The following is a 12,422-nucleotide window of genomic DNA, read 5'->3' on the forward strand; positions in this document are numbered from 1 at the left end:
TGAGGTAGTGCTGAAACTGTCTGGCTGTATGATGAGTTCCAATGCCTGTCTCCAACAGACCACTGATGACCTGCTTGTGCGTGAAGGTGATGTCCAGTGTCCATCAGTAGTTGAAGGCAGCTGGAGGGGGGGCAGTGGCCGACTCCGCCAGCAGCTGGACAAGGTCACTGGCACCAGGCATCTGCGTAGGGAGGTGCTGAGTAGAATCAGAGAGGTCAGAGGACAGCCTAATGGAATCCTATAACGGAGAGTCCAAATTCTGCCACTTGAATTTAAGAAAATATGACAGAATACTGTGGGTTGTGGGCAGGAGCAAAGTGACCCCTTGATGCCTCACATCCTCTTGGAGTTTATATAATTTTGTAATTGGATAGACTTTTTTTTTTTTTAAGTAGGTGCTATTTAAAAGTAGGTAGATATTTAGGTGTTTACACTGAGATTATAATTGGGTGGGCCAATTGAAGCAAAACATTAAAAGGACATTCTTTACTAGCATGATATTATTGAATAGAAACAATCTCTAAAGATTGATTTTAAAATGCTCTATACCATTTTTACATTTGTTAGTAGTAACTTGTAAGTAAGAAGAAGGTCACGGTCATGTTTTTGTTCGACTTCAGAAATAACAGCATTATTGCTCAATGGAATGTTTTGAAAGGAACACATTTTAGTTTTCCTTTGTCTTTATTAAGTTTGATTTCAACTTGATATTGACAAAGAGCAAAAGGAATGCTAAAAAAAATAAAGATCTGTTATTTATATTACTTAATTGTACATATGTAACTTCTGCTAAGTGAAAAGACCTTTATCTACAATTATATAGTTTTACCTAAACTAAAAATGTGGAATTTGATGTAAAAGTGTCACTTATGGAGCCTAAAACCCAAGGAGGGTTTGTGTTGTTGGGTTGAGGCTTTCCAATAGGTTATGAGACTTGAGGCAAGACATATATCTTCCTGAACCTCGTTTTCCTGACCTTTAAGATAAAATATACTCTGGATGGCTTTGCAGCTCCAGAATACTGTGTTTCAAATTAGATATTTAATGGAAACTTCAAATTCTGTGGAATTGCTTTTTGGTGATATTGTTTGATTACCACTCCAATTATTTTTTTTTATTTTTAAAGATTTTTATTTATTTATTTGAGAGAGAGACAGTGAGAGAGAACATGAGAAGCGAGAAGGTCAGAGGGAGAAGCAGACTCCCCATGGAGCTGGGAGCCTGATGCGGGACTCGATCCCGGGACTCCGGGACCGTGACCTGAGCCGAAGACAGTTGCTTAACCAACTGAGCCACCCAGGCGCCCTACCACTCCAATTATTTTTTATGTCAGAACTAGTTCTGTGTTTCTAGAGTCAGAGCTTCCTACCTGTAATAGATTTCATCTTCCTTCTCAATTGTCCACAGATACGCACAGTCTGCCTGGGCTTCTACATGTACCTTTACCAACATAATATTCCAAAAGCTCCACTTTGCCCTTCATGTAATGAGTACTTGTATGTCAAAGCCAATTATATGTTTCAGGAAAGTTGAATTCTTCAAACACAGTTTAATGCCAAAACCCCTTTGTATGGTCCCCACTCAACTTTAACCTTGTTTCTGACAACATCTATTTAGATTGTCTTCCCTGCAGCTTGCTGAGACCACGCTGTGTTCCCATGTGCAATTACCAGCTCAGATCTTTGCTTATAGAGCCTCTTCCACCTGGTACATCCTTCTTCCCTCTTCTCTAGACCTTTCTTCGGTAACCAGCTCAGGTATCACTTGCTCATGTTCTCTCAGGATGGGCTTGTCTCTCCAAACTCCTACAGAACTCATGATCTTTGATTATGGAACCAGATAGGGCCCTGCCTTCTTAGGTTGCCCAGCGGACCTTACGCAGGTGTGAAGAGTCCTTGGCTTTGGCTTCAGGGCAGTCTGTCATTAGGATCTTAATCTTCATGGATGATATCTGCCCAGCGGGGAATATTAGTGCAGCTCTGGGGAAAGAAGCAGGAAATTGGAAATCTTAGTGGGTAAAATACGGAGCAACGACAGTGGGGGTAGGGAGAGGGAGGCAAGTGGAAGTTTGGCTGGAGCTACAGCAGGGCACAAGGCAGTCAACAAATTCAGACTAGGAGTGAATTCCTGGATCCCATCCCAAGAACATTGTCCATTGGCTGTCACATCCCTCCAACTTTGGGTCTCCATTTATTTTTTCATATCTATAGACCATCTGCCTTGGAAATCTTCTAAGCAAGGACTATGTTCCACAATACTTTGTCCAGCATGCAGAACAGAATCTAAAGCAGAGTAATAATAATAATGACATACTGACAATACAAATAATAGTAATAAGAATACCAAGTATCATTTATTGTCCACTTTCTGTACCACGTGCTACCTAAGGCACTTTGCATACATACCTCATTAATCTTGGGAAGAGGGTTCTATCCCCTTCTAACAGATGAGGATATGAAAAAGAAAGGTAAATTTCTCAAGATCACGAAACTTATTTGTCACTTTAATGATGAAAGTAATACACATTTTAAAAATGCAGATTCATCTCAACAACCATTTACTAAGCACCTACTATATTTAACATACTAGTCTAGGAGCTACCAGGGAATATATATGTGGGTTAAGCAGTCCTTACTCTCTAGTTTAGACCATCAACACTTTAATTCTAACTATTGAAATGTTTTTGTTTTGGGGGGAGGTCACCAGGGTAATGGCAAAGTAGTTAGATTATGAGTATCATTTTAGAATACCTCATCATTTTAATAGGAAAGTCTTTAGAAATAGCACTTGATTTATTTTGCCTTTTTCTTTTAAAGGGTTGGGCTTGATTATATATGAAGCAGGTTCAAAGTTGCTGCTGAACACACTAAATTTCAGGTGGACTTAATTTTAGTTTGAATTAGATTCCCTTGTAGAGTTATCGCTTTGCACACTCCATTGCCCTTTAATGGGTTTGAGTGGATGTGTGTTCAGAGGGCTGCTTGCCTCCAGTCTGAAAGTACAATTTAAGTAGATTGCTTTGGTTAGAACACTAACCATTGCTGGTTAGTGTTCCAAGTTTCTAGAGACAATTGATCTTCATGTATTACATATTAGCCCAACTATATGAATGAGTGAGTATGTGGAGAATATACCTTCCAAGCTTTGTTAAAGAAGTTGATTGAAACGATGGTATTCTGTGCTGAACTCAAATTTGATACAAATCATATGAAAATCAGAAAAAATGATCTTAGCTTTTCAAGTGTCTTACCTTCCTGGCAACTCAAAATTTATGCCACCGATGGGAATTTGGCTAAAAGATCATGTCACTTAATATTCAACCCACTGCATGTAACTGAAATATCCCCAATGGTGGTAAAAGCGTAAGTATTTGTTTCTCTTCTATGTGAAAGAAATTTTCCAAGGATAGAAATTTCAGGGTCACTATGGACTAAGGTGCTACGGACCCAGGCTCATTCCATTTTCTCCTAAATCATCTTAGCTTCTGCCTCTTATTCTTGAGGACATCTTGTGATCCAAAAAATGGCTCCTAGAGTTCCAACCACTCATATTCTGGGAAATAAAATGTAGGAAGGGACAAACAATAAGGTGATAATGGAGGAAAAGGTATATACCATATGGCTCTCAAGGACTTTTCCAGAAGCTTCCATTTGTATCCTCTGAATAGCTCACTGGCATGAACTAAGCCACAGAGCCCTGCCTAGGGGCAGGGGATTCAGGCTCATGCAGTCTTCATACTATGCAGAGTATGTACTATGTACCTAATTTAAGGAGGAAGGGAGAATAAGTTTTAGAGTGAGAAGCCAGTGGTCTTTTCCACAGGGATACACTAGGTAGGATCATGGAACTAAATCCCTAGTTTATATGTGGTCTGTAAAGTTTCAATCTAAGAGGAATGGACATAGATGCAAAAATCTTTATTTCCCAGAGTGCAAGGAGGGTAACTCCAAAGAAAGAACAAAGGCTATGCCAACATGGCTCAGTGGTTCTCTTTGATAGAAGGGGGCCCACCGCCATGCTGGTACCCTCTCCCTGATGCTGGATTGTAAGGGACATGCAGGAAAACTGGTTGAACTCTGGAGCAGCTAGTAGTGATGGTAACAGTGATGAGTATGGCAACAGCAAACATTTATCTAAGTGAGTTATATATGTAATAATCAAAGTGGCAAACACTTCAGATAATATGAGGATAATCCTTATGGGGAAACTGAGGCACGTTTTGGTTAACTAACTTGTCAAGGTCACACCCTTGGTATGTAGTAGAAGCTGGTTTCAAATCCAGTAGCCTGACTCCATGGTTCATGTTGAACTGCTTACACAACCCTTTGAGGCTTTCTCCTACTATCAGAAGTTATCCTTCCTATTTTAATGCAGAAGTCCCCTTCTTCTATGAATTTTGTGATTTTTATAATATATATTTGATTATAGTTATCTAGGGTATTTTATGAACTAGCACAGGATAACTTCTGTCTCAGGGTTGACTTTGGTTGCTTTTTGTAATTAAATTTCATTTTATTTTGTGTATTATTCCACCCTCTGCCCCATTGGGCCTGATGTAGAAGGCGAATTTAGTACAAGTTAGTGATTTGGGTCCAGGATTGTCTCTGTTGTATGTGCCCATCACCTCACCCCCATTCTCTGGGAAGCATATACACATGCCACTACAGAAAAGAGGGGAAACGTGTGTGGTTGTAATCTGGCTCCTTACTCAGGATCTTACTCATCTTACTGGTTCTTGGCATAGATGAGGTTTGTGGCCACTCAAAAGAAGACGAGGTGAAGGGAAATGCAGCTTAGATCTCCTTCCAGTGCTGATCGAGCTCTGGATCCTTGCTACTAACTACCCGCCAAGGAGTAGCCTCATCCGTCAAATTCACGTGAGAACTGTCTACCCTATCCATCTCACCAAGCATTATCAGTGATGACCATTTTGGCCATGATGTCCTCTTTCTCTAATAACCCCCAAGACCCTCTGGAATCCATAGGGTCTTTTAGATGCTGCACTAGATCCAAGGGACACTGGAATTCAGGGTGTGGACATGAGAGTTTGGAGTCTCTTTCATTCCTAGGTCCTTACATCATGCCACCATTACTACTCTGGCCGCTAGGGTGGCATGAGGACTTTTCTCTGAAGATTGTATCCCTTCCGGCTGAGACAAAGTGGGCAATGTCTTTTCTTCCCTAAGATCCCCAAACTTAAAAAATTAAAGTAGGTGTACATGCTGCCCTCTTGCCCAAGCAAGTCTTTCCAGTGGTCAAGAAAGGTAAACCATTTCCAGACACATCGATCTTGAATCCTTTCCATACTCTACCTTCTTAGCCTTTATAGAAGGTTCTCATTAAATTATATCTCAGTAAATTATATAAAAATGAACAAACCTGCCTTATTTGTAGATTAGTTGACTTTGTGCATAATTTCATTGCTCTAGCTACAGTTTGAAGGATTCCTGTGCTATGAATCTTTCATTTTGAATGGATTCCTGTGCTATAAATCTTGCTATTATTTTGAATTTGCACTATGGAGTTATGTTTTGCATAGTAGTAACAAGCACAAGCTAATTAAATACCTTAACTAGGGGGAAAAACAATTTAACAATTTAATTTAAATTTAAAAACAATTTAATTGTGATGCAAAGTAAGAGATACTGTTTTAGTATATAGTATATAGTATTTAGTATATAGGATTTAGTCATAGAGTTACCTCCCCGTGTTGTCTTGTGTTCCCAGTGATGCCTACATCAGGGAGAGATTATTCATCATCCAATGAATAATTCCTCAATGTAATGAATGCTGGTAGAAGTGGCAAGCATTTGATTTTCTTCCAATGAATTCTAAAGGTCATTCTACTTGCTGCATACATTTCCTGTTTTCTGAATAACAACTGAAAAAGAGTTTAAAGTCTAACAACAACTTTGGTCTAAAATAGTTATGCATGGGATGCCTAAGTAGCTTAATCAGTGGAACTTCTGACCCTCATTTTTTGGCTCAGGTCATGATCTCAGGATCATGAGACTGAGCCCCACGTCAGACTCTGTGTTGGGCGTAGAGCTTGAATAAGATTCTCTCCCCTGCTGCCCCTCTTGTCTTTCCCCTCCCCCTCTTAAAAAAAAAAAAGTTAGATACACTAAAAATGATGCCAGTGATCTCTACTTCATGGTACCAAAGAAGGCACAAAGATCTGACCTTTTAACCTAGAAGAAGAAACTAACTTAAACAAGTTCCAGACTGGTGTGTGTAATGAAAGAGGTAGAAATTTTGTGCAAGTTTATCTATAATTATTTGGGTATTTTCTACAGAGAACTTTCACATAGATTTTTTTAAATTACCAATTAGAAAGAATTCTATAGGCAGTCAAACAGCACAAGGCTTCAGAGGCTAAGCTTCCTGTTTTCCAGGAGTCAGAAGAGTAGGAAGATATTCACTTTTGCTTTGCTTACTATTCTGGGTCTTTTGCCATAGCAAATGCCTGGCCCTGACCCACCGTGTGGGTTAGGCAGTGTTTAGAAACTGAACAGTAGTCATACACAGACAGACTCAACTACTCAGTAACAAGCTGTTTTCATGTAGTAATGATAGTGAACTGGCCAGCATTTTTACAACCTATTTTGAGAAGAAAGAAAATAGGAGCTAGTGGTGGTATTTCTTGAAAGTCACCATTTCTGGCTTGAGAACTCATCCATATAGCTAAAAATCACACAATGAATAGCCAGGGTGTCCAGAACATGCTCAAGAGTCAGACAGTAATTAAAATGGAAGTCATGGGGCGCCTGGGTGGCTCAGTCGTTAGGTGTCTGCCTTCACCTCAGGTCATGCTCCCAGGGTCCCGGGATGGAGCCCCACATCAGGCTCCCTGCTCAGTGGGAAGTCTGCTTCTCCCTCTCCCACTACCCCTGCTTATGTTCCCTCTCTTGCTATGTCTTTCTCTCAAATGAATAAATAAAATCTTAAAAAAATAAATAAATAAAATGGAAGTCATAAAAGTAGTTACAGTTAACTCACAAGGACTCTTCTGGCCTCTCATTATGGCTGTATTATCCTAACTTTGCATTTGATTCCTAGTGGATTAACTGGTATTGCTATGGCTGACAGGTTCTAGGGTAGCCACATGATCCCCTCCTCCTTGGTGTTTATGACCTCATATAATTCCTTCCCTGGAGTTTGGGGAGGACCAGTGACTTGCTTCTAACCAACAGAATATAACAAAGGTGATAAGATGTCACTCCTGTGATTATGTTACATAGGACTCTATCTTGCTCAAGACTTAATTGAGAGACTTGTTTTCCTTTCTGTTGGCTTTAAAGAGACAAGATACCGTGAATCCTACAGACACAGGAAGTGAATTCTTCTAACAAATTAAAAATATCTGACGGGAACACTTTCCCAAGCGAGCCTCCAGATGAGAGCCCAGCCCTGGTAGGTGCTCTATAGCCTGGCAGAAGACCCAGCTAAACCATGCCCAGACCCCTGACACAGAAAGGCTAGGAGATAATAAATTTGTGTTATGTGTATCCTTTAATTTTGTGGTAGTTGGATACGCAGCATAACAAACTAACACAACTGCTTTCTTAAACGATTAATGAGAGATATTGCTATTTGACTGAGGTATTAATAGCAAGAAGAGAAGAGACAACTGACAAGGAGACAATAGATACAAGAACATAAAACATACAAAATATAAGAACAAAAGATATGAGCCCCCCAAAGTCACATTGCTATCTGAGCCAACATAGCATGGAAAACAGTAGCCTCATACACCAGTATAATTACTGAAAACATAATTGAACAATAAATGGCATTCATAGTGATGACTTTGAGTCCACAAGCAGCAGTGTATTGTGTGAAACGCATTCTGCTCAAGAAGGTAGAGAGCTATGTAATACAGTTGTGAAACAAATTTCATAATCATTGACCTAGCATTGGATGCGTTTGACCATGGATACAGAATTATCCATATCGAAATTGCCTGAGAATTTGATATTTATCCTAGGATTAAGTCAAAGAGATCAGAAAATAACAAAATACTTACAATCAAAGAGTTACATGTGCCTTTCTCCCAATATGATATGCCAGAATGTTTATTGAATTTTAAGTTGCAAATAAAATTCAAGTATCACTTATTTCCACATAGCCAATGGACAGCATGGCCTCTATTTCCAAGCTGGAATTAGAAACAATAAAGAATGCTGATAGCAGTGGTGGACCACAGGTTGGTCTTCCCTTTGGCGTGTAGGATATGAGAGGGAGAGAGGTTCCTTGGTGTGTGGAAGAGATCATAAGGGAAACAACTACTATCTAATACTTACTTAAAAGGCCCAAACTTGATGCATATTTGTATAGCTGTGCCATAAATCCACTTGAGGTTTACTTTTCATGATCTTCTCTACATCTTGTGAGGTTTGGAGTAGGAAGAGGTAGTGTGAGTAAATGTTGGAAATGCCCTGGATTGTGCAGAAAGGTAAGGCCGGGTAAGCTAGTTCCAGCTCAGACCCACAACAGCCATGTCATCTGTCTGGGATTTAGTGTTGCCGACTGTAAAATAGGGGTAATAGTCTCTACATAAATGTAGATTTTATACTATCTACCCCTTTGACAGACTCTTTTTAAGAAAATTTTGTTGCAGTAGTTTTTCAAATGGTGTCAATTTCCAAAAAAAAATAAATAAATAAAAAGAACCCATCTAAACAGTTTATGAAACCTATAAGATGAAATGTCTTGAGAAGAATCTCTTTATATAATTTGAACATGGGATTGCATTTCAGTTTCTAAAAGTACTTTTCATGGCAGGTGATCATTTGATCTTCTTGCTGTCCTGGGAGGTAGGTTTTATCAGCCTGTCATGTCGTCAGTGATTCTTACTGCTTTGCAGTGTGTGCATGCGTGCATGCACACTATGGATTATTGAAGAACACAGTTATCCAGTGTCCCATAACTGGTAAATGGTGGATCCAGGACTGAGACCAGACTTTTGTCTAAATCCCATCCTTACTCTGGAGTACTTTGATGTTAGCTTACCACTTACTTATAAGCAGCAGTGGTCCTCTCCCAAGAGGAAATGTGCCTCTGAGTCACCACACTGCCTTTTGATAGGCAGCGGTGTCAGGTTCCTACTGAGGGACTCACATCTGGAGTGGTATTTTAACTCTCTCACAGGCCTAGGGAACTGCTCTCTGCTCATGCAGAGTTGTAGGTAAGCGAGGAAATCCTTGTCATCAACCTCTTTCTAGTAACTCTTCTTAAGGAGTCCATTTCTCCTAGAAGATTGTACAAACATGATCTTCATCCTTGTGTCTAGAGCCCTGGAGCTAATTAACTCATGTGTAAAATATGGTTCCTCTTTTTTAAAAAATTATTAGATTCTAAAAAAGGAGCAAAGTTTGAACATGGCCTATCCCTATGTTCATATTGGGGATTATTCATTTTTAAAATCCTTTAAAGATCTGAAGTGTTTAAATATCTAAATCTAATAAACAAAATAATAAGTTTATACAAAAATGTTTATAATATGACCCCTGTGTTGGACCAAAAATAAAAATAAATTTAAAAATCTGTGTACATTTATAAAAACAGAGAGAAAGAAGACGCTACTACCTGAGAAAAGCAGGGCTTTCTGACTACTTTTTTATTTTTTTAATATCTGGAGTTTTTTCACTTGTGATCGAAGAGTAACTTTGTCATTTAAAATTGTCCAATAAATTTAAATAAATATGGATGAAAGGAAAGGAGAAAGGGAGGAAGGATGGAAAATGAGCTCTCATTCTACAGCAGACATGGAGCTCATTTACTTAACTCAAAGAAATGTTACTTGTTGTCGTTATGCAAGAAATAAGAATATATTGTATGTAATTAAGCAGTGTGTTCATCCTGTATTTCAATAAGTTTGTTTAAATGTCACTTATACATTTCTGAAATATGTATTGCTTATATTACTGACATGAAAGAACATGAGATTTTGATAGATACTGTAGAGTGTGTGTAATGTGGGATAAAGCCATTCAATTATGCATTCCTACAGCAGGCACAAGGGAGCACAGGGTGAATACAGTATGATCCCCCCCCAAAATTAAAAAGACCTGGGAAAGCTCATAACTTGTTTACGGAGGATCATCGATAGCTGGCACTCTTCTTACCTCTGCCGTCCCTCACACCCCCACCCCACCTGTAAAAGTCTCTAATTGTGTTATTCTTGGCTATTGAGAGAACATCCTTCAGGTTGCCTCTGAACCCTAGGCATGAACAGTCACTGGGGACTGGTTGGCGTGGCCGTTCTCACTGTGGTAGAATTATACTTCTGGGGAACTTAAAGCCCATAGGGTCTTTCTGTTGGTTTCTCATTGACCATGAAAACTTGAAAGTATTTGATCTTGGAGGAGAAAGGGAAGGAATGTGAAAAACAGTGGCAGGCCATTTTTAGAGAATTTAAAGACTTGTTTTCAAGGGAAAATATTGCAATAAGTAGATCTGCCTGCCCCATGAGGTGTGTGGGGTTTTTTTGTTTGTTTGGTTTGGTTTGGTTTTGGGTTTTTTTGTGGGTTATTTTGTGTGTGTGTGTGTGTGTGTGTGTGTGTGTGTTTCGTTTTTTTGTTGTTGTTGGTGGTTTTGGTGGGTTTTTTTTGTTTGTTTTGTTTTTTTGTTTGTTTGTTTGTTTTTTGTCAAATCTGTCCTAATGGTCTCTGGTGACAAATTGTCAGGGATATTATAGAGACGATGCATGGTTTAACACTCCTTGGTGCTTTCACTGTATCTTGTACCTACCCTTTGTGGTTGCTCTATGACACTGTTTTATAATTATTTATCTGTTTATTTGCCTATTACACGATGACAGTAATTCACAGGACACTGCTATGAACCAGGCAACCCTGTGTGCTGCTAGCATGCTTTTGGCACTTAATCTTTGCAGTAAGAGTAGAAAGCAGAAATGAACTCTATTTGACAAGTAAGGACACTGAGGCATCGGAAGGTTAAATAACTTGCTTACGTCACTGTGTTAGCAACTCCGTGCTCTTTCCCCCTGCACAGTACAACTTCTCAAGAAAATTAGCAGCTGAGTGATGCTTGGATGAGAATGGTAATAGGTTTGAGTAAGAGGAAAAGCTGTCTCTCAAGTAAATCATTTCTATTTCCCACCAGCTAATTGGAGAGAGGCGTTAAGAGGAAGGAATTAGTTCCACTCTGCAGTGGCCAGGCTGAGAGGTGTATTGCCCCAACGGGGGCCAGGGGTGAGTGACACAAGAACATTGTTCTGAGCGAGGTCCTGGAGGAAATTGCTCTCGAAATGGCTGTGAATGGCCATATTGAAGATTGATTTGATATTTCATTAACTTACAAAGCACGATTATTAGGTAAATTTTGCCAGTGTAGTGTACAAAGCAGCAAACTTCCCCCATTAATTTCAGCTTGCTCTAGAATAGGCGAGGTGATGTCTAGATAATATTTTTCTTGAGATAACTGCCAACCAAATACAAGTCTTTCTATCGAACCAAGTACTGTAAACCCAAGAAATCCTTTCTATGTAACTTCAAAGGACAGGCTGGAATGCCTTTTTTCCTCTAATTTTTTTTTAAATCAATAAAACAAGTTATAGGTATGATTCATAGATAATCTTTCTCCTTCCCCATGTACACAGCTCCCTATGACTATCTAGAGTAAAAGCCTGATATCAACTAATTTCTGTTAGGATGTAACTCTTTAAACCCTCAGAATTAGACATGGTTGGAATTCAGTCATGGAACTCTTTGGTAAGATATGAATTTTCTTAACTTCTCAGGTTTCTTTCTTTCTTTCTTTCTTTTTTAATGCAAGCTAGTTAGTGGACTTTTAAGCTTTCCAAGAACCACCCTTTGAAAGGTTTTGTGCCCTCTCTTTATCAAGTATTATTCAATAAATCATTCTCAATGACTATGCCCAATAAGCATAGTAGTCTATGGGATACACTGAAACAAGCCTATTAAACAGGGCCGCATTTTGGCTGCGCGCCCAATTAAAGGTTGTCATAATGAATTGAGCTAGGAGAGGAATGAGCCTGGTCAGGTTTCAAATGAAATGTCTGTTTTTGTATAAGTAACCGCTGAGGGGTTCCAGCACTGCAAATTGCCCAACGTGGTAGGATAGTCACAGAAGCTCAGAAATTCAGGAAAATGAAGTGCAGCCTAGTCTTCCAACTATGTCATACATTCATCAAAACGGTTTAGTGTCAGCTTTTGCTTTTAAATTCCAGTGAACAAGAAGCCAGCTTATTTTTATAAGGATAGCATGATGTGTATGTGTATTTTAAGGGGAATGTTACAAGAATGAGTTACGCTTGTCCCACCGGCTCCTTTTAATCCTTGACCATTTAAATGGAAAATCCATGTAAGCTGACTTTATTCCGTGGAAGTCACTTTTCAGGGGGGAAGATTAGGAGCTGTCATTGTGATCAGCCCACT

The 12,422-nt window shown here is 39.2% G+C and overlaps 1 protein-coding gene and 1 long non-coding RNA gene across 3 annotated transcripts in view; one reads left to right on the plus strand and one right to left on the minus strand.

Annotated features, from left to right (window-relative positions):
• ADAMTSL1 (ADAMTS like 1) overlaps positions 1 to 12,422 on the plus strand; it is an 899,097-nt gene that overhangs the window by 262,443 nt on the left and 624,232 nt on the right. The window lies entirely within an intron of this gene.
• Positions 1,409 to 7,108, minus strand: LOC106007162. Its single transcript, XR_001181733.2, has 3 exons — positions 7,000 to 7,108; positions 5,702 to 5,881; positions 1,409 to 1,979 (listed from the first exon to the last, which is right to left on the minus strand). It is a non-coding gene; the product is annotated as an uncharacterized LOC106007162 (long non-coding RNA).

This window comes from Mustela putorius, unplaced genomic scaffold (genome assembly GCF_011764305.1).
Source record: "Mustela putorius furo isolate JIRA1106 unplaced genomic scaffold, ASM1176430v1.1 tig00000421_pilon_pilon_pilon, whole genome shotgun sequence".
In the NCBI taxonomy this organism is placed as follows: domain Eukaryota; kingdom Metazoa; phylum Chordata; class Mammalia; order Carnivora; family Mustelidae; genus Mustela; species Mustela putorius.